Source organism: Mus musculus, chromosome 6, assembly GCF_000001635.26.
Source record: "Mus musculus strain C57BL/6J chromosome 6, GRCm38.p6 C57BL/6J".
NCBI classification, from domain to species: Eukaryota; Metazoa; Chordata; class Mammalia; order Rodentia; family Muridae; genus Mus; species Mus musculus.
In genome coordinates this window covers 18,720,182-18,741,864 of record NC_000072.6, presented here as the reverse complement: position 1 = coordinate 18,741,864, position 21,683 = coordinate 18,720,182, and the positions used below count along the sequence as shown (strand labels likewise).

General features: G+C 37.8%; 1 non-coding gene across 1 annotated transcript; it reads right to left on the bottom strand.

Annotated features, from left to right (window-relative positions):
• Positions 1 to 14,466: 14,466 nt before the first annotated feature.
• Positions 14,467 to 14,573, bottom strand: Gm23648. Its single transcript, XR_003956658.1, has one exon. It is a non-coding gene; the product is annotated as a U6 spliceosomal RNA (small nuclear RNA).
• Positions 14,574 to 21,683: the final 7,110 nt, after the last annotated feature.

Sequence of the window (21,683 nt, the reverse complement as noted above, 5' to 3'; positions counted from 1 at the left end):
ATCCATTCCTCTGTTGAGGGGCATCTGGGTTCTTTCCAGCTTCTGGCTATTATAAATAAGGCTGCTATGAACATAGTGGAGCATGTGTCCTTCTTACTGTTTGGGACATCTTCTGGATATATACCCAGGAGAGGTATTGTGGGATCCTCTAGTAGTACTATGTCCAATTTTCTAAGGAACCTCCAGACTGATTTCCAGAGTGGTTTTACAAGCTTGCAATCCCACCAACAATGAAGGAGTGTTCCTCTTTCTCCACATCCTCACCAGCATCTGCTGTCACCTGAATTTTTGATCTTAGCCATTCTGACTGGTGTGAGGTGGAATCTCAGGGTTGTTTTGATTTGCATTTCTCTGATGATTAAGGATGCTGAACATTTTTTTCAGGTGCTTCTCTGCCATTCGGTATTCCTCAGGTGAGAATTCTTTGTTCAGTTCTGAGCCCCATTTTTTAATGGGGTTATTTGATTTTCTGGAGCCCACCTTCTTGAGTTTTTTATATATATTGGATATTAGTTCCCTATCCCTATCTATAGGATAGGTAAAGATACTTTCCCAATCTGTTGGTGGTCTTTTTTGACTTATTGACGGTGTCTTTTGCCTTGCAGAAGCTTTGCAGTTTCATGAGGTCCATTTGTAAATTCTCGATTTTACAGCACAAGCCATTGCTGTTCTATTCAGGAATTTTTCCCCTGTGCCCATATCTTCAAGGCTTTTCCCCACTTACTCCTCTATAAGTTTCAGTGTCTCTCGTTTTATGTGAAGTTCCTTGATCCACTTAGATTTGACCTTAGTACAAGGAGATAGGAATGGATCAATTCGCATTCTTCTATATGATAACAACAAGTTGTGCCAGCACCATTTGTTGAAAACACTGTCTTTCTTCCACTGGATGGTTTTAGCTCCCTTGTCTAAGATCAAGTGACCAAATGTGGGTTCATTTCTGGGTCTTCAATTCTATTTCATTGGTCTACTTGTCTGTCATTGTACCAGTACCATGCAGTTTTTATCACAATTGCTCTGTAGTAAAGTTTTAGGTCAGGATTGGTGATTCCACCAGAGGTTCTTTTATCCTTGAGAACAGTTTTTGCTATCCTAGGTTTTTTGTTATTCCAGATGAATCTACCGATTGCCCTTTCTAATTCGTTGAAGAATTGAGTTGGAATTTTGATGGGGATTGCATTGAATCTGTAGATTGTTTTTGGCAAGATAGACATTTTTACAATGTTGATCCTGCCAATCCATGAGCATGGGAGATCTTTCCATCTTCTGAGATCTTCTTTAATTTCTTTCTTCAGAGACTTGAAGTTCTTATCATACAGATCTTTCACTTTCTTAGTTAGAGTTATGCCAAGATATTTTATATTATTTGTGACTATTGAGAAGGATGTTGTTTCCCTAATTTCTTTCTCAGCCTGTTTATTCTTTGTGTAGAGAAAGGCCATTGACTTGTTTGAGTTAATTTTATATCCAGCTACTTCACTGAAGCTGTTTATCAGGTTTAGGAGTTCTCTGGTGGAATTTTTAGGGTCACTTATATATACTATCATATCATTTGCAAAAAGTGATATTTTGACTTCATCTTTTCCAATTTGTATCCCCTTGATCTCCTTCTGTTGTCTAATTGCTCTGGCTAGGACTTCAAGTACAATGTTGAATAGGTATGGAGAGAGTGGGCAGCCTTGTCTACTCCCTGATTTTAGTGGGATTGCTTCCAGCTTCTCACCATTTACTTTGATGTTGGCTACTGGTTTGCTATAGATTGCTTTTATCATGGTTAGGTATGGGCCTTGAATTCCTGATCTCTCCAAGACTTTTATCATGAATGGGTGTTGGATCTTGTCGAATGCTTTTTCTGCACCTAACTAGATGATCATGTGGTTTTTGTCTTTGAATTTGTTTATATAATGGATTACGTTGGTGGATTTTCATATATTAAACCATCCCTGAATCCCTGGAATAAAACCTACTTGGTCAGAATAGATGATTGCTTTAATGTGTTCTTGGATTTGGTTAGTGAGAATTTTATTGAGGATTTTTGCATCTATATTCATAAGGGAAATTGGTCTGAAGTTTTCTATCTTTGTTGGATCTTTCTGTGGTTTAGGTATCAGAGTAATTGTGGCTTCATAAAATGAGTTGGGTAGAGTTCCTTCTACTTGTATTTTGTGAAATAGTTTGTGCAGATTTGGAATTAGATCTTCTTTAAAGGTCTGGTAGAACTCTGCACTAAACCCATCTGGTCCTGGGCTTTTTTTGGCTGGGAGACTATTAATGACTGCTTCTATTTCTTTAGGGGATATGGGACTGTTTAGACAGTTAACTTGATCCTGATTTAACTTTGGTACCTGGTATCTGTCTAGAAACTTGTCCATTTCATCCAGGTTTTGCAGTTTTGTTGAGTGTAGCCTTTTGTAGAAGGATCTGATGGTGTTTTGGATTTCTGCAGGATCTGTTGTTATGTCTCACTTTTCATTTCTGATTTTGTTAAATAGGATGTTGTCCCTCTGCCCTCTAGTGAGTCTGGCTAACGGTTTATCTATCTTGTTGATCTTCTCAAAGAACCAACTCCTCGTTTGGTTAATTCTTTGAACAGTTCTTGTTTCCATTTGGTTGATTTCACCCCTGAGTTTATTTCCTGCCGTCTACTCGTCTTGGGTGAATTTTCTTTCTTTTTTTTCTAGAGCTTTTAGATGTGTTGTCAAGCTACTAGTGTGTGCTCTCTCTGGTTTCTTTTTGAAGGCACTCAGAGCTATGAGTTTCCCTCTTATAAATGCTTTCTTGTGTCCCATAGGTTTGGGTATGTTGTGGCTTCACTTTCATTAAACTCTAAAAAGTCTTTAATTTCTTTCTTTATTCCTTCCTTGACCAAGGTATCATTGAGAAGAGTGTTGTTCAGTTTCCACGTGAATGTTGGCTTTCCATTATTTATGTTGTTATTGAAGATCAGCCTTAGTCCATGGTGGTCTGATAGGATGCATGGGATAATTTCAATATTTTTGTATCTGTTGAGGCCTGTTTTGTGACCAATTATATGGTCCCTTTTGGAGAAGGATCCGTGAGGTGCTGAGAAGAAGGTATATCCTTTTGTTTTAGGATAAAATGTTCTGAAGATATCTTTTAGATCCATTTGTTTCATAACTTCTGTTAGTTTCACTGTGTCCCTGTTTAGTTTCTGTTTCCACGATCTGTCCATTGACAAAAGTGGTGTGTTGAAGTCTCCCACTATTATTGTGTGAGGTGCAATGTGTGCTTTGACCTTTACTAAAGTGTCTTTAATGAATGTGGCTGCCCTTGCATTTAGAGCATAGATATTCAGAATAGAGAGTTCCTTTTGGAGGATTTTACCTTTGATGAGTATGAAGTGTCCCTCCTTGTCTTTTTTGATAACTTTGGGTTGGAAGTCGATTTTATTCGATATTAGAATGGCTACTCCAGCTTGTTTCTTCATACCATTTGCTTGGAAAATTGTTTTCCAGCCTTTTACTCTGAGGTAGTGTCTGTCTTTTTCCCTGAGATGGGTTTCTTGTAAGCAGCAGAATGTTGGGTCCTGTTTGTGTAGCCAGTCTGTTAGTCTACGTCTTTTTATTGGGGAATTGAGTCCATTGATACTAAAAGATATTAAGGAAAAGTAATTGTTGCTTCCTTTTATTTTTGTTGTTAAAGTTGGCATTCTGTTCTTGTGGCTGTCTTCTTTTTGGTTTGTTGAGGGGTTACTTTCTTGCTTTTTCTAGGACGTGATTTCTGACCTTGTATCGTTTTTTTCTGTTATTATCCTTTGAAGGGCTGGATTTGTGGAAAGATAATGTGTGAATTTGGTTTTGTCGTGGAATACTTTGATTTCTCCATCTATGGTAATTGAGAGTTTGGCCGGGTATAGTAGCCTGGGCTGGCATTTGTGTTCTCTTAGTGTCTGTATAACAGCTGTCCAGGCTCTTCTGGCTCTCATAGTCTCTGGTGAAAAGTCTGGTGTAATTCTGATATGTCTGCCTTTATATGTTACTTTACCTTTTTCCCTTACTGCTTTTAATATTCTATCTTTATTTAGTGCATTTGTTGTTCTGATTATTATGTGTAGGGAGGAATTTCTTTTCTTGTCCAGTCTATTTGGAGTTCTGTAGGCTTCATGTATGTTCATGGGCATCTCTTTCTTTAGCTTTGGGAAGTTTTCTTCTATAATTTTATTGAAGATATTTGCTGGCGCTTTAAGTTGAAAATCTTCATTCTCATCCACTCCTATTATCCGTAGGTTTGGTCTTCTCATTGTGTCCTGTATTTCCTGGATGTTTTGAGTTAGGATCCTTTTGCGATTTGTATTTTCTTTGATTGTTGTGCCAATGTTCTCTATGGAATCTTCTGCACCTGAGATTCTCTCTTCCATCTCTTGTATTCTGTTGCTGATTATCGCATCTATGGTTCCAGATTTCTTTCCTAGGTTTTCTATCTCCAGCGTTGCCACACTTTGGGTTTTCTTTATTGTGTCTACTTCCCTTTTTAGGTCTAGTATGGTTTTGTTCATTTCCATCACCTCTTTGGATGTGTTTTCCTGTTTTTCTTTAAGGGCTTCTACCTGTTTGATTGTGTTTTCCTGTTTTTCTTTAACGACTTGTAACTCTTTAGCAGTGTCCTCCTGTATTTCTTTAAGTGAGTTATTAAAGTCCTTCTTGATGTCCTCTACCATCATCATGAGATAAGCTTTTAAATCCGGGTCTAGATTTTCGGTTGTGTTGGGGTGCCCAGGACTAGGTGGGGTGGGAGTGCTGCGTTATGATGATGGTGAGTGGTCTTGATTTCTATTAGTAGGATTCTTTACGTTTGCCATCTGGTATTCTCTGGAGCTAGTTGTTATAGTTGTCTCTTGTTAGAGCTGTTCCTCAGGTGATTATGTTAGTCTCTATCAGCAGACCTGGGAGACTAGCTCTCTTCTCTGAGTTTTAGTGGTCATAGCACTCTCTTCAGGCAAGCTTTCCTCTTACAGGAAACAGGCACAGATATCTGGCCTTAGGACCTCCCTCCTGGCCGAAGACGAAGGCCCAAAACAGGACCTGTCCGGAAGCTGAGTTGCTTTGGCCTGTCCCAGAAGCTGTTAGCTTCTGTATTCTACACTCTCACCTGTGTAGAATACTCTCGGAGGAGTCCTGGAACCAAGATGTCTGCAGCCGATGCTCAGGCTTAGTGCTCCCGGCCCGGGCAGACCCATTTCCTCTGGCTGGGAAAGTGGCCAGCTGTCTGGGGCCCGAAAAGGGGACTGCCTTAGAAGCTCTATGGCTCCCGCCTGTCCCAGAAGCTTTTAGCTTCTGTATTCCATATTCTCACCTATGCCGAATACACTCGGCGGGGTCCCGGAACCAAGATGTCTGCTGTCGATGCTCAGGTCTACATTCTCTTTTTTTTTTTTTTTTTTTTTTTGGTTTTTCAAGACAGGGTTTCTCTGTGTAGCCCTGGATTTCCTGGACCTGACTCTGTAGACCAGACTGGCCTTGAACTCAGAAATTTGCTTGCCTTTGCCTCCCAAGTGCTGGGATTAGAGGGGTGCGCCACCACGCCCAGCTATCTACATTCTTGCATATACAGAGATCCAGTTTAATCAACACCACTTGTTGAAAATGCTTTCTTATTTCTACTGTGTATTTCTGAACTTTTTAGTAAAAACTTATGTGGCCATAGGTATGTGATTTTATACCTTAAATTCCATTGATCAGTGTGTCTATTTTTATATCAATACCAAGCAGTTTTTATTAGTATAGCTTTGTAGAACAACTTGAAAACAGGGATGGTGATATGCCCACCATTTCTTTTCTTCTTCAGGACTGTTTTAGATAGCCTGGGTTGTTGATTTTCTAAATGAAGTTTAGGATTGTCTTTACAAATTCTGTAAGGAATTATGTTGGGATTTTGATGGGGATTGCACTGAATCGGTAGATTGCTTTTGGTAGGATAGCCATTTTTAATATGTTAATTCTACTAGCCTATGGGAGATCTTTCAATCTTCTCATATGTCCTTCAATTTCTGTCTTCAAAGACAATAATTTTATCATACAAATCTTTCACTTGCTTGGGAGAGTTACCTTAAGATATTTTGCATTATTTTAGGGTATTGTTAAAGGTGATGTTTCTCTGCTTTCTTTCTCAGTCCATTTGTCACTTGTATATAGGAGGGCTACTGATTTTTAAGAGTTAATCTTGTATCTAGCTACTTCAAAAATGTGCTTATAAGCTGTAGAAGCTCCCTGGTGAAATATTTAGTGTCCTTTATGAATATTATCATAACATCTGCAAATAATGACACTTTGACTTCTTCATTTCCAATTTGTATCCACTTCATTTATCTTATTGCTCTAGCTAAACTTCAAGTACTGTATTGAATAGATATGGAAGGCATGGACAACCTTGCTGTTCCTGCTTTTAGAGTAATTGCTTTGACTTTCTCTCCATTAAATATTATGTTGGATAAGCTTTGTATAACATTTCCTTTATTATGTTTAGGTCCATTCCTTATATCTTTAATCTCTCCAGGAGTTTTATCATGAAAGCCTACTGAATTTTGTCAAAGGACTTTTCTACATCTAATGAGATGATCATGTGATTTTTTTTCAGTTTGTTTATATGGTGGATTACATTTATTGATTTTAATATATGGAATCATACATGCATCTTCAGGATAAAGCCTACTTCATCATGGTGGATGATGTTTTCAATGTATTCATGGATTCAGTTTTCAAGTACTTTATTGACTACTTTTGCATAAATGTTCACAAGGGACAGTGGTCTGTAAGTCTCCTTTTTGTTGGGTCTATATGTGGTTTGTGTATTAGGGTAACTGTGACCTAATAAAATGAAGTTGACAATATTCCTTCTGTACTTTATAAAATAATTTAAGAAGTGTTGGCATTAACTAGTCTTTGAAAGTATGGTAGACTCTATGCTAAAATCATCTGGCCCTGAGATTTTTTGAGGAGTACGCTTAATAACTGCTTCTATTTCACTAAGGGTTATAGGCCAATTTAAATCTGACCTTGATTTAACTTTAGGAAGTATTTCATATTGAGAAAATTTTCATTCCTTTTAGATTTTTCGAATTTAATGGAGAACAGGTATTAAAAGTATATTATTATTCTCTGAATTTCCTCAGAAATTCAACATGTCTGTTGTTATGTCCTCCTTTTCATTTCTGATATTTTTAATTTGAATATTCCCTTATTGTATTTCAGTTTGTCTGGATAAGGATTTTTTATCTTTTTTTTTTTCTCAGTTCTCTCAAAGAACCAACTCTTTGTTTCATTGATGCTTTTTATTATTTTCTTTGTTTCTATATTATTGATTTTAGCCCTCTGGTTTTATTATTATTAATTATTGCCATATAATCTTTGTTTTGTCCTAGAGTTTTCATGTGTGCTATTGAGTTGCTATTATAAAATTTTCACCATTTTTTTTATGTAGTCACTTAGTGTTAAGAAGTTTCCTCATTGCACTGCTTTCATAGCGTCCCATAAGTTTGGGTATATAGTACATTCAGTTCTAGAAAGTCTTTAATTTCTTATTTCTTTCTTTACCCCATTTTTCATTCAATAAAGATTTGTTCAGTGTCCATGAGTTTGTAGCTTTCTGTTGTTCCTGTTGTTGATATCCAGCTTTAATCTGTGGAGTTCTGATAGGATGCCATGTGTAATTTCAATTTTCTTCCATCTGTTGAGACTTGCTTTGTGTCAGAATATGTGGTGAATTTTGAAGAACATTCCACAAGTTGCTGAAGATAATGTATAGTCTTTGTTGCTTGGGTGGAATGTTCTGTAAATATCTGCTTGGTCCATTTGGTTTAAAACATCTGATAGCTCCATTATTTTTTGTTTGTTTAGTTTTTGTGGATGACCTGTCCTTTGGTGAAAGTAGAGTATTGAAGTCTCCTACTATCAGCATGTAAGGGTCAATATGTGACTTAAGCTTTAGTAGTCTTACTTACAAACGATTGGGGTATAGATGTTAAGAATTGAAATTTTATCTTGGTCTATTTTTTCTTTGATGAATATGTAGTGTACTCATCTCTTCCTCATCTCTTTTGATCAGTTTTAGTTTGAAGTCTATTTTGTTAGATATAAAAATAGCAACATCACATTGTTTTTTAGATCCATTTGCTTGGACTATCTTTCCCAACCTTTTACCTTGAGGTAATATCTGTCCTTAATGTTGAGGTGTGTTTCTTGGATGCAACAGGAGGATGGATTCTGTTTTGGGATCTTTTCCTATTAGTCTGTGTCTTCTTCTTGGGAAGGTGAGAACATTGACATTGAGAGATATCAATAACCAGTGATTGTTGATTGCTGTTACTTTCGTTGTTGTTGTTGTTGTTGTTGTTATTGTTGTTGTTGTTGTTGTTTGGTGGTGATGATGGTGGTCGTGGTGGTTGTTGGGGTTGTGGTGATAGTGGTGGTGGTATGTTTGTGTATTTCACTTGTTTTGGTTTTGCTGACGTGAGATTATTTCCTGTGCTTTCATGAGTGTAATTAACCTCCTTGGGTTGGATTTTTCCATATATATACATATATATAGAATTTAAATGTGAATTTACCATGTAATACCTTTTTTTCCCTATAGTGATTGAAAGTTTTGCTAGGTATATTAGTCTGGGCGAGCATCTATGGTATTTTAGAGTCTTGAATGTATATATCTAGATTTATATGGCTTTTAGAGTTTCCATTGAGAACTAAGCTGTAATTTTAATAGGTCTGCTTTTATATGCTACTTGGCCTTTTTTCATTGCAGCTTTAATATTCTTTATTTGTTCTATAGGTTTAGTTTTGATTTTTATGTAGCAAGGAGACTTCCTTTTCTGATCCAATCTATTCTAAATGCTTCTTGAATCTATGGGTATCTTCTTTAGATTAGGGAAATTTTCTTCTATGATTTTGTTGAAAATATTTTCTGGGCCTTTGAACTGGGATTCTTCTCTTTCCTCTATTCCTATTATACTTATATTTGGTCTTTTCCTAGTGTCTTATATTTCCTAGATGTTTTGTGTCAGGAATTGTTTTAGATGAAACATTTTCTGACTGGTATATCTATTTCTTCTATCACATCTTCAATGCTTGAGTTTCTCTCTTCTATCTCATGAACCATGTTGTAGTTCCTGTTTGAATTCATAACTTATTATATTCAGAATTCCCCCTGCTGTAGTTTCTTTATTACTTCCATTTTCGGGTCTTGAATAGTTTTATTTGTTTTCTTCAATTGTTTTGAGTTTTGTGTGTGTGTGTGTGTGTGTGTGTGTGTGTGTGTGTGTGTGTGTGTGTGTGCTTTTCTTTAAGGGACTTATTTATTTCCTCCAATTGTGTGTGTGTGTGTTTTCCTGGATGTCTTCACAGGACCTTTTTCATTATCTCTAATTGTTTATATTTCCTAAATTTCTTTGAGGAATTTATTCATTTCTACTTTAAGTAGCTCTATCATCTTCATATCGTGGTTAGCTATGTTGGTATATTCTGAACCTCTGTCATAGGATAGCTGGGCTCTAGTGGAGACATATTGTTATGACTGTTACTGAATTTATTTATTTATTTTTTATTAGGTATTTTCCTCGTTTACATTTTCAATGCTATCCCAAAAGTCCCCCATACCCACCCACCCCCAATCCCCTACCCACCCACTCCCCCTTTTTGGCCCTGGCGTTCCCCTGTACTAGGGCATATAAAGTTTGCAAGTCCAATGGGCCTCTCTTTGCAGTGATGGCTGACTAGGCCATCTTTTGATACATATGCAGCTAAAGACAAGAACTCCCGAGTACTGGTTAGTTCATATTGTTGTTCCACCTATAGGGTTGCAGTTCCCTTTAGCTCCTTGGATAATTTCTCTAGCTCCTCCATTGGGGGGCCTGTGACCCATCCAATAGCTGACTGTGATCATCCACTTCTGTGTTTGCTAGGCCCCGGCATAGTCTCACAAGAGACAGCTATATCTGGGTCCTTTCAGCAAATTCTTCCTAGTGTATGCAATGGTGTCAGCATTTGGAAGCTGATTATGGGATGGATCCCTACATATGGCAATCATTAGATGGTCCATCCTTTTGTCACAGCTCCAAATTTTGTCTCTGCAATTCCTTCCATGAGCGTTTTGTTCCCATTTCTAAGAAGGGGCAAAGTGTCCACATTTTGGTTTTCGTTCTTCTTGAATTTAATGCGTTCAGCAAAGTGTATCTTATATCTTGGGTATCCTAAGTTTCTGGGCTATCCACTTATCAGTGAGTACATATTGTGCAAGTTCCTTTGTGATTGGGTTACCTCACTCAGGATGATGCCCTCGAGGTACATCCATTTGGCTAGGAATTTCATAAATTCATTCTTTTTAATAACTGAGTAGCACTCCATTGTGTAAATGTATCACATTTTCTGTATCCATTCCTCTGTTGAGGGGCATCTGGGTTCTTTCCAGCTTCTGGCTATTATAAATAAGGCTGCTATGAACATAGTGGAGCATGTGTCCTTCTTACCGGTTGGAACATCTTCTGGATATATGCCCAGGAGAGGTATTACAGGATCCTCTAGTAGTACTATGTCCAATTTTTTGAGGAACTGCCAGACTGATTCCCAGAGTGGTTGTACAAGCTTGCAATCCCACCAACAATGGAGGAGTGTTCCTCTTTCTCCACATCCTCGCCAGCATCTGCTGTCACCTGAATTTTTGATCTTAGCCATTCTGACTGGAGTGAAGTGGAATCTCAGGGTTGTTTTGATTTGCATTTCCCTGATGATTAAGGATATTGAACATTTTTTCAGTTGCTTCTCAGCCATTTGGTATTCCTCAGGTGAGAATTCTTTCTTCAGCTCTGAGCCCCATTGTTTAATGGGGTTATTTGATTTTCTGGAGTCCACCTTCTTGAGTTCTTTATATATATTGGATATTAGTCCCCTATCCGATTTGGGATAGGTAAAGATACTTTCCCAATCTGTTCGAGGCCTTTTTGTCTTATTGATGGTGTCTTTTGCTTTGCAGAAGCTTTGCAATTTTATGAGGTCTCATTTATCGATTCTCGATCTTACAGCACAAGCCATTGCTGTTCTATTCAGGAATTTTTCCCCTATACCCATATCTTCGAGACTTTTCCCTACTTTCTCCTCTATAAGTTTCAGTGTCTCTGGTTTTATGTGGAGTTCCTTAATCCACTTAGATTTGACCTTAGTACAAGGAGATAGAAATGGATCAATTCGCATTTTTCTACATGATAACCACCAGTTGGGCCAGCACCATTTGTTGAAAATGCTGTCTTTCTTCCACTGGATGGTTTTAGCTCCCTTGTTAAAGATCAAGTGACCATAGGTGTGTGGGTTCATCTCTGGGTCTTCAATTCTGTTCCATTGGTCTACTTGTCTGTCACTATAACAATACCATGCAGTTTTTATCACAATTGCTCTGTAGTACAGCTTTAGGTCCGGCATGGTGATTCCACCAGAGGTTCTTTTATCCTTGAGAACAGTTTTTGCTATCCTAGGTTTTTTCTTATTCCAGATGAATCTGCTGATTGCCCTTTCTAATTCGTTGAAGAACTGAGTTGGAATTTTGATGGGGATTGCATTGAATCTGTAGATTGCTTTTGGCAAGATAGCCATTTTTACAATGTTGATCCTGCCAATCCATGAGCATGGGAGATCTTTCCATCTTCTGAGATCTTCTTTAATTTCTTTCTTCAGAGACTTGAAGTTCTTATCACACAGATCTTTCGCTTCCTTAGGTAGAGTCACGCCAAGGTATTTTATATTATTTGTGACTATTGAGAAGAATGTTGTTTCCCTAATTTCTTTCTCAGCCTGTTTATCCTTTGTGTAAAGAAAGGCCATTGACTTGTTTGAGTTAATTTTATATTCAGCTACTTCATTGAAGCTGTTTATCAGGCTTAGGACTTCTCTGGTGGAAATTTTAGGGTCACTTATATATACTATCATATCATCTACAAAAAGTGATATTTTGACTTCTTCCTTTCCAATTTGTATCCCCTTGATCTCCTTTTGTTGTCGAATTGCTCTGGCTAGGACTTCAAGTACAATGTTGAATAGGTAGGGAGAGAGTGGACAGCCTTGTCTAGTCTCTGATTTTAGTGGGATTGCTTCCAGCTTCTCACCATTTACTTTGATGTTGGCTACTGGTTTGCTGTAGATTGCTTTTATCATGTTTAGGTATGGGCCTTGAATTCCTGATCTTTCCAAGACTTTTATCATGAATGGGTGTTGGATTTTGTCAAATGCTTTCTCAGTATCTAACGAAATGATCATGTGGTTTTTGTCTTTGAGTTTGTTTATATACTGGATTACGTTGATGGATGTCCGTATATTGAACCATCCCTGCATCTCTGGGATGAAACCTACTTGGTCAGGATGGATGATTGTTTTGATGTTTTCTTGGATTCGGTTAGCAAGAACTTTATTGAGGATTTTTGCATAGATATTCATAAGGGATATTGGTCCGAAGTTCTCTATCTTTGTTGGGTCTTTTTGTGGTTTAGATATCAGAGTAATTGTGGCTTCATAGAATGAGTTGGGTAGAGTACCGTTTCTATTTTGTGGAATAGTTTCTGCAGATTTGGAATTAGGTCTTCTTTACAGGTCTGATAGAACTCTGCACTAAACCCATCTGGTCCTGGGCTTTTTTTGGTTGGGAGCTATTAATGACTGCCTCTATTTCTTTAGGGGATATGGGACTGTTTAGATCATTAACCTGATCTTGATTTAGCTTTGGTACCTGGTATCTGTCTAGAAACTTGTCCATTTCATCCAGGTTTTGCAGTTTTGTTGAGTGTAGCCTTTTGTAGAAGGATCTGATGATGTTTTGGATTTCTTCAGGATCTGTTGTTATGTCTCCCTTTTCATTTCTGATTTTGTTAATTAGGATGCTTTCCCTGTGCCCTCTGGTGAGTCTAGCTAAGTGTTTATCTATCTTGTTGATTTTCTCAAAGAACCAGCTCCTTGATTGGTTGATTCTTTGAATAATTCTTCTTGTTTCCACTTGGTTGATTTCACCCCTGAGTTTGATTATTTCCTGCCTTCTACTCCTCTTGGGTGAATTTGCTTCCTTTTTTTCTAGAGCTTTTAGGTGTGTTGTCAAGCTGCTAATGTGTGCTCTCTCTAGTTTCTTTTTGAAGGCACTCAGAGCTATGAGTTTTCCTCTAGGAATGCTTTCATTGTGTCCCATAAGTTTGGGTATGTTGTGGCTTCATTTTCATTAAACTCCAAAAAGTCCTTAATTTCTTTCTTTATTCCTTCCTTGACCAAGTTATCATTGAGAAGAGTGTTGTTCAGTTTCCATGTGAATGTTGGCTTTCTATTAGTTATTTTTTTATTGAAGATCAGCCTTAGTCCATGGTGATCTGATAGGATGCATGGGACAATTTCAATATTTTTGTATATGTTGAGGCTTGTTTTGTGACCAATTATGTGGTCAATTTTGGAGAAGGTACCATGGGGTGCTGAGAAGAAGGTATATCCTTTTGTTTTAGGATAAAATGTTCTGTAGATATCTGTTAAGTCCATTTGTTTCATCACTTCTGTTAGTTTCAGTGTGTCCCTGTTTAGTTTCTGTTTCCATGATCTGTCCATTGGTGAAAGTGGTGTGTTGAAGTCTCCCACTATTATTGTGTGAGGTGCAATGTGTGCTTTGAGCTTTACTAAAGTTTCTTTAATGAATGTGGCTGCCCTTGTATTTGGAGCATATATATTCAGAATTGAGAGTTCCTCTTGAAAGATTTTACCTTTGATGAGTATGAAGTGCCCCTCCTTGTCTTTTTTGATTATTTTGGGTTCAAAGTTGATTTTGTTAGATATTAGAATGGCTACTCCAGCTTGTTTCTTCATATCATTTGCTTGGAAAATTGTTTTCCAGCCTTTCATTCTGAGGTAGTGTCTATCTTTTTCTCTGAGATGAGTTTCCTGTAAGCAGCAAAATGTTGGGTCTTGTTTGTGTAGCCAGTTTGTTAGTCTATGTCTTTTTATTGGGGAGTTGAGTCCATTGATATTAAGAGATATTAAGGAAAAGTAATTGTTGCTTCTTGTTATTTTTGTTGTTAAAGTTGGCATTCTGTTCTTGTGGCTGTCTTCTTTTAGGTTTGTTGAGGGATTACCTTCTTGTTTTTTCTAGGGTGTGGTTCCTGTCCCTGTATTTTTTTTTCTGTTATTATCCTTTGAAGGGCTGGATTCGTGGAGAGATAATAGGTGAATTTGGTTTTGTAGTTGAATACTTTGGTTTCTCCATCTATGGCAATTGAGAGTTTGGCTGGGTATAGTAGCCTGGGCTGGCATTTGTGTTCTCTTAGTGTCTGTATAACATCTGTCCAGGCTCTTCTGGCTTTCATAGTCTCTGGTGAAAAATCTGGTGTAATTCTGATAGGCTTGCCTTTATATGTTACTTGACCTTTTTCTCTTACTGCTTTTAGTATTCTATCTTTATTTAGTGCATTTGTTGTTCTGATTATTATGTGTCAGGAGGAATTTTAAAAATATGGAATGCTTCACGAATTTGCATGTCATCCTTGTGCAGGGGCCATGCTAATCTTCTCTGTATCATTCCAATTTTAGTATATGTGCTGCTGAAGCGAGCACTGAATATTTTCTTATGCTGGCATCCAGAAGCCTTTGTTTGGGATGGTTATAGTTCTAGGGGCTGATTTCTGGGTTTGTCTTTATTAGGTGGGTGTTTTGCTTCTTAGTTTCTCTGTTTTCCCTGGATTTTCAGAGAGGGTGATGTATGTGTATTATCTGTTTTACTGGCATTCATAGCTGATGTGATCAATAGGGAATGCTTGATGGTACTGGAGCCTGGGATTTAGCAAGGAAGGGGAGAGAGGGAGGTCAGGAGAGGATAGTCAATGATATTCACAGGAGACCTGGACAATGGAGAAAAGAAAATGCCGCTGGTGTTCTCTTGTAGCACTACAGACAAGCCTTAGGGATTGGCTCTTAGAGAACAGAGAGTGGAAAAGGGTCATGCACAGCCTATCTGGTTTTCTCTGGTGCATATTTCTTTAAAATAAAGAATATTCTTCTACACAACATTGCTGTAATTAATGAAATTATAAAAATGACATATTCTCTGTATTATATCAGTAAACTCTTACTTCTTAATCTGAAAAACATATTCCATTTTATAACTGCCCCAATAGTGTCTTTGTTGGAATAGGAAATTCTATACCTAAATGATTCTGCCAAATCTTTTCAGTAACTTTAATCTGGAAGAATTCTTCTATCTTGGTGTCCCTATTATGATCCTGGCAACTGATAACAATTCCAACCAACTATTTGTATGCAATGATATTAAGCATGGGTTTGCACAACTTGCCTAAAGATTTAAAGATAATTTAAATCTCAATATAGTATGTACTATTTAAAGGTGTATTTCTCCCTCAGACATAATTCTCATTTATATATTAATCCATAAAATAATTTTATCATTGTATAATAGAGAAACCCAAGATTCAATCACTAAAAGTGACATAGAGTATGGCTTATCAACATACTTTTCAACCTTCCTTCTCCATTCATATCTTCTGTCCTGTGTTCAAGTCCTATTCTCTTCTCATTTCTAATATGCTTCAGCTCCACATAGTCCCTAGGCTATCTCCCAAATCTCTTCACTTTTATCCCTTCACTCCCACAACTCCCCAAATAACTCTTGCTCTGTATCTTTGTTTGGTGTGTGTGTGCACATGCACATGCGTTGCATACCTGTGTGCTAATATAGATTCACACGTGCTATAACACAAGTATGAAAGTCAGAGTTCTTGTGTTGGTACTTACTACCACCATGTTAGACAGGCGCTCTTGATAACCCACACCACTTCATAGTGTATAGCAGTCTGGCTGGCCCTCCAGCTTTCAGGATATCTCCTGTCTCTGCCTCCCATTTGGCTTTATGAGTACTATGGTTATAAGACCATGCTACTGTCCCATCCTGCCTAGCTTTATGTGGCTTCTGTGCTTTTGAATTTGCCTCCCTAAGCTTATATACCCACTGAGGCCCCTAGACCCTAAAATTCCTTTTTAATTTAAAGTATACTTCTGTGTGCTTTACCACTATTTAAGACACTTAAAAGATTCTGCTGTGTGTGTGATGGTTTACAAATGCCTCCTCATTTCATCCTAACATTGCCTTGTTGGCTTTAATCCCACTGTATCCTCCATAATCCTCAGGTACCAGTCACAACAAACTACATAGAAATTGCCAAGAAACTCATGGGTTTGGAAATGCTGGAATTCTGCAGTATACAGTTTTCTCTCAGCCAGGAAACCTGTGCCTTCTTTGCCTCCACATGATGTTTTGTTTTGTTTTTCTCCCCAGCTTTGTTAGCACCTCCTTTGTCAAGACATCCTTAACTTCATCATTTACCCATAGTTCAGTAGTGGTTTTTCATCTATGTGCTCCCCACAGGAAACAAACACAACTTTACAGCATTAGAAGCACCAAAGCACAATTTGTAATAGACCAAACTATACCTGTCCCTAATAATTCAGATGATAACATGTTATTAAAAGGTTGTTTTTTATTGTTGACATTTTAGTTCTTCTGATTTCATCCTATGGAAGTTGGATTCATTTATGACTACCTACAGATGTCGAGTTATGTGAAGTTTTGTGATTTTCTTACTATTTTTTTATTTATTTGCTTTCTAAATAATTTTTTCATGCAATATATTTTCATCATACTCTTTCCCCTCCCCCAAATCTCCTAGATTTTCTCCACCTTCCTCTTTACCCTACTTCATCCTTTCTCTCCCTCCAACAATAACAACAATAATAACAAAAAACAACACAATGTGAATAAAAGTCATAACAAACAAAAAAAGATAAAAAAAAATTTAAAAACCCACAAAGTACACAAGACATATGGAATCCATTTTGTATTGGTCTTGCCACTATTGAAGGTGTCAATCAGCCTTTCCTCCTGGAAATAAACCTCTTGTTCTAAATTCTATGTATAGAATCAACTTATATTGATATAAACACCAGCGCATTAAACAAAAAAGTATTTATACATCACATATACAGATACTTTTATTATGCTCTAAGCAAGGTAAAATAAAAATTATTTATGTACATTTATATTGTGTTAGGCATTATAAATAATCATCTAAAGATGATTCAACCTGTATGTGAGAGCATGCATAGGATAAATGAAAATACTTTACCATTTCTATGTAGGTTACTTGAATATCAGCAGATTTCATTGTCCACCACAGATTTCATAACCAATTTAATGGGACTATCAGGAGACGACTTTATGTGTATCCCAGGATTTGACACTAAAAACAGTTCTTGGTAGCCAGGTTACCACCACAAACCAAGCTTAATCTGTGGACATTTTTTCAATAATTATTATCATAAACATGCTACCAGAAGTACATGTGATTAGTATAAGTGATATAGGGACATCTGGGCAGGCTTTTTGCATTTTAGCTCATTTTCTGTCCAACACACTGCCTGAAACACAATAAACATCCTCGACTTAATATCTTTGTCAAGCTTTTTATTTTTTTATTAGATATTTTCCTTATTTACATTTCAAATGTTATCCCCTTTTCTAGTTTTCCCTTCGAAAATCCCCTATCCCTTCCCACCTCCCCCCTCTCCCTGCTCCCCAACCCACCCACTCCCATTCCTTGTCCTGGCATTTCCCTATATTGGGGCATAGAGCCTTCACAGGACCAAGGGCCTCTCCTCCCATTGATGGAAGACTAGGCCATCCTCTGCTAAAAAGATAGCTAGAGCCACAAGTTCCACCATGTGTTTTCTTTGATTGGTGGTATAGTTCCAAGTAGTTCTGAGGGTACAGGTTAGTTCATATTGATGTACCTTCTATGGGGCTTCAGTCCCTTCAGCTCCCTGGGTACTTCTCTGGCTCCTTCATTGGGGATCTTGTGCTCCATCCACTGGATGACTGTGAGCATCCACTTCTGTATTTGCCAGGCACTGGCAGAGCCTCACATGAGACAACTATATCAGGCTCCTGTCAGCAGGCTCTTGCTGGCATCTGCCTAGTGTTTGGGTTTGGTGGTTGTTTATGGGGTGGATCTCCAAGTAGGGCAGTCTCTGGATGGTTATTCCTTCAGGCTCTGCTCCAAACTTTGTCTCTGTAACTCCTTCCATGGGTGTTTTATTCCCCATTCTAAGAAGGAATGAAGTATCCACACTTTGGTCTTCCTTCTTCTTGAGTTTCATGTTTTGCAAATTGTATCTTGGGTATTCTAAATTTCTGGGCTAATATTCACTTATCAGTGAGTGTATATCATGTGTGTTCTTTTGTGATTGGGTTACCTCACTCAGGATGATATCCTCCAGATCCATACATTTGCCTAAGAATTTCATAAATTCATTGTTTTTAATAGCTGAGTAGTAGTCTATTGTGTAAATGTACCACATTTTCTGTATTCATTCTTCTGTTGAGGGACATCTGGGTTCTTTCCAGCTTCTGGCTATTATAAATAAGGCTATTATGAACATAGTGGAGAATGTGTCCTTATTACAAGTTGGAGCATCTTCTGGGTATATGCCCATGAGAGGTATTGCTGGATCTTCCAGTAGTAATATGTCCAATTTTCTGAGGACCCTCCAGACTGATTTTCCGAGTGGTTGTACCAGCTTTGTCAAGCCTTTTAAAAATCCATTCTACCCACAGACACCAATCTTTGACAATATTGCTGATACCAACATGTGTTTGCAGACAGGAGCCTGGCATAGCTGTCCTCTGAGAGGCTCTTCCAGCACCTAAGACAGTGCAGATACTCACAGCTGACCATTAGACTGAGCCTGGGCACCACAATGGAGGAGTTAGGGGAAGGACTAAAGGAGCTGAAGGGGTTTGCAACCCCATAGAAAGAACAATGTCAACTAACCAGACCCCTCAGAGCTCCCAGGGACTAAACTACCAACCAAAGAGCACACATAGGTATATGCATACCATGGCTCCTGCTACATATGTAGCAGAGAACTGCCTTATTGCCATCAGTGGGAGTTGGAGGTGCTTGGTCCTTTTGGAGGATTGATGCCCCAGAGATGGGAGATGCTAGAGAGGTGAGGCAGAAGTGGGTGGGTGGGTGGAGGAGCAACCTCTTAGAGGTAAAGGGAAGGGGAAGGGCGAAGGGATACAAAGAGGGGAGAGCAGGAAGAGGGATAACATTTGAAATGTAAAGAAATAAAATGATCAATAAAAATTTAAAAAGAATACTCTGATGAAAAGAAAAGAAAATTAAACAATTGTAATGGTGATGCACATCTTTAATTCTAATACTCAGGAGACTGAAGACAGGAGGATCATGAAATAGTGACCACCTTCAGCTACATAGCAAAACCCTAACTCAAATACTAGATAGATATATAGGTAGGTAGGTAGGTAGGTAGGTAGGTAGATAGATAGATAGATAGATAGATAGATAGATAGATAGATAGATAGATAGATAAATGAAAATATTTTTATTCTGAGCAAAGTGATTCAAACTGTATAATATAGGGCATCGGGTAGTGAGAGTGCTCAAAATAACTTAAAACTTCTCAAATTTAACTCAGTTTTCCAGTGATATAAAAACTACATTTGACAACAAAAGACACTTAATGACTCATTTTAAAAATATTATAGATTTCATATATGATTTCCCTAATTACATCATTCCTTCCTCCTTCGTGTTCCTCCAATTGTGTGTTCCTTTCCCTCATATTTGTGGCTTCTTGCTTTTTAATTATAGTTGTTACACATACACACAGAAACACACATACATATATTAAACATACATAGTTAAATATATTTTTTTAATTTTAATTAATTAATTTAATTAATTTAATTTTAAATTCAGCCTGCTAATATCAGTCAGTGTTACTCATATGCTCATATGTTTTAAGGCTGACATTTTTGAATCAACTAATCTATTAAGTGAACATTATTAGCACTTAAGTATAACTAAATGACAAATGCTTGTCTTACTGTTTTACTTATAGTACAGTAATTAAAAGACTAGCCAAAGTGCATAGGATAAGAAAGAGATGGCGAGTCTCCAAGTGCCACATGTGCACATAAAATGCTAGACTTGATATTGCCCTTTCAAATGGGCCCAGCCTTGTTAGGAGAATATTCGGGTGGAAGAAAAATCATCATGCATTGTCCGCTGAACTTGGAAGTCCCATTAAGTTCGATCAGTGGTTGTAATACATGTTTCTAGAACAAATGGGAGAGTTTTCAATGTTTCCTAGGCCACCAAAACAATCCATAATGATCATAAACACACGATAAAAGGGCTGCCTTAGAAGCTCTGTGACCTAGTTGGCAATATTTATATAATGGGGTTCCTTAGCTTGAAACCTCCTTGGCTATGCCTGTAGGATTAGAAGGTATTCAGGACATCTCACTTCTAGGATTTCACATTTTACCCCACAGCACATTTAGATTTTTGTTTGTATCATTGATTTTGTATTTCCTTTCATGTCAGTTTTCAACTATCCCCTTTATATATAGTTACATGCAGTTAATATATCTGTGATAATCATAATACAGGAAACAGGAAGGCTGTGCTTTCTTATTGAAAGTTCTAAGAACCTCCTTCTATATATACTAGCTGTAAATATAACCAGCTGGAAACTTCGTGGCTGTGTAGCAGTGCCAATTGCTGTTTATGATGCATGAAGTTATTATGTCTCCAGGGCACATGTGACTTCTTATGCACGTCTCTGTAATATTTGCGTTGCCTAGCTGTGCAGATAATTGTCACTTTGGCTACTTACTGAGACTTTCTGTTGGTAGGCACTCCTGTTTTCCTTCACTCATAATCACAGTAATTCTGACAGTCTAAGTCCAGGGGTAAAGCATTAATTGGTTTTGAAAGCTCCTTAGGGTATGTCTTAGAAGTCCCGATGAAGTGTTCTGTCTTCATAGGAATTAAATATTCAAGACATAAAACCCTAATCTAGTAATTTGGAACGAAAATATGAAAACAAGAGGGTCAGCTTCTATCTTGTTTGTCCACTCATCCTGTACCAAGGCTGAGAGAGTAGCAACAGCTGCCAACAGTGTTGGAGGACCTCTAGTCTTCTAATTACTGTAGCGTAAGTAAAACACAACACATGCCGGGCGGTGGTGGCATACACCTTTTATCCCAGCACTCGGGAGGCAGAGGCAGGTGGATTTCTGAGTTCGAGGCCAGCCTGGTCTACAAAGTGAGTTCCAGGACAGCCTATACAGGACAGGCTATACAGAGAAACCTGTCTCAATAAACAAAACAAACAAACAAACAAACAAACAAAAAAGAACCACAAAGCATATGTTTCTCATTTATTTACACTTAAATATTGATAATATTCATTCCTTGATGGATTAGAAAAATCCCAAGCTGGGGAGAAGTGAGTGGAGTTTTGACAATGAAGTAAGTTTGTTGAATTTTTTTGCAGTTGAAGGTAAAATCATGCTGCCACCAACAAGATGGAGACCACAGAGATCAGGGTTCTGAGCTAGAAAGGGTTGGATGTCAGTGCTCAGAGAGGGCAAAGAAACTTCATTCTCCACCACTACCTCCAGTTGGTAAAAAAGGATGAATTATATTTTGATCAAAAATTTAAAAAATAGTTCAGAGTGAGCTATTATTGGGGAGTGGCCTGAGCCATTGCCTGGGGGGCTCACACTCGTACTCCTGAAGTGCAGTCTCAGCAGCACAAGTGGTCAAAGAGCCCGGTTCA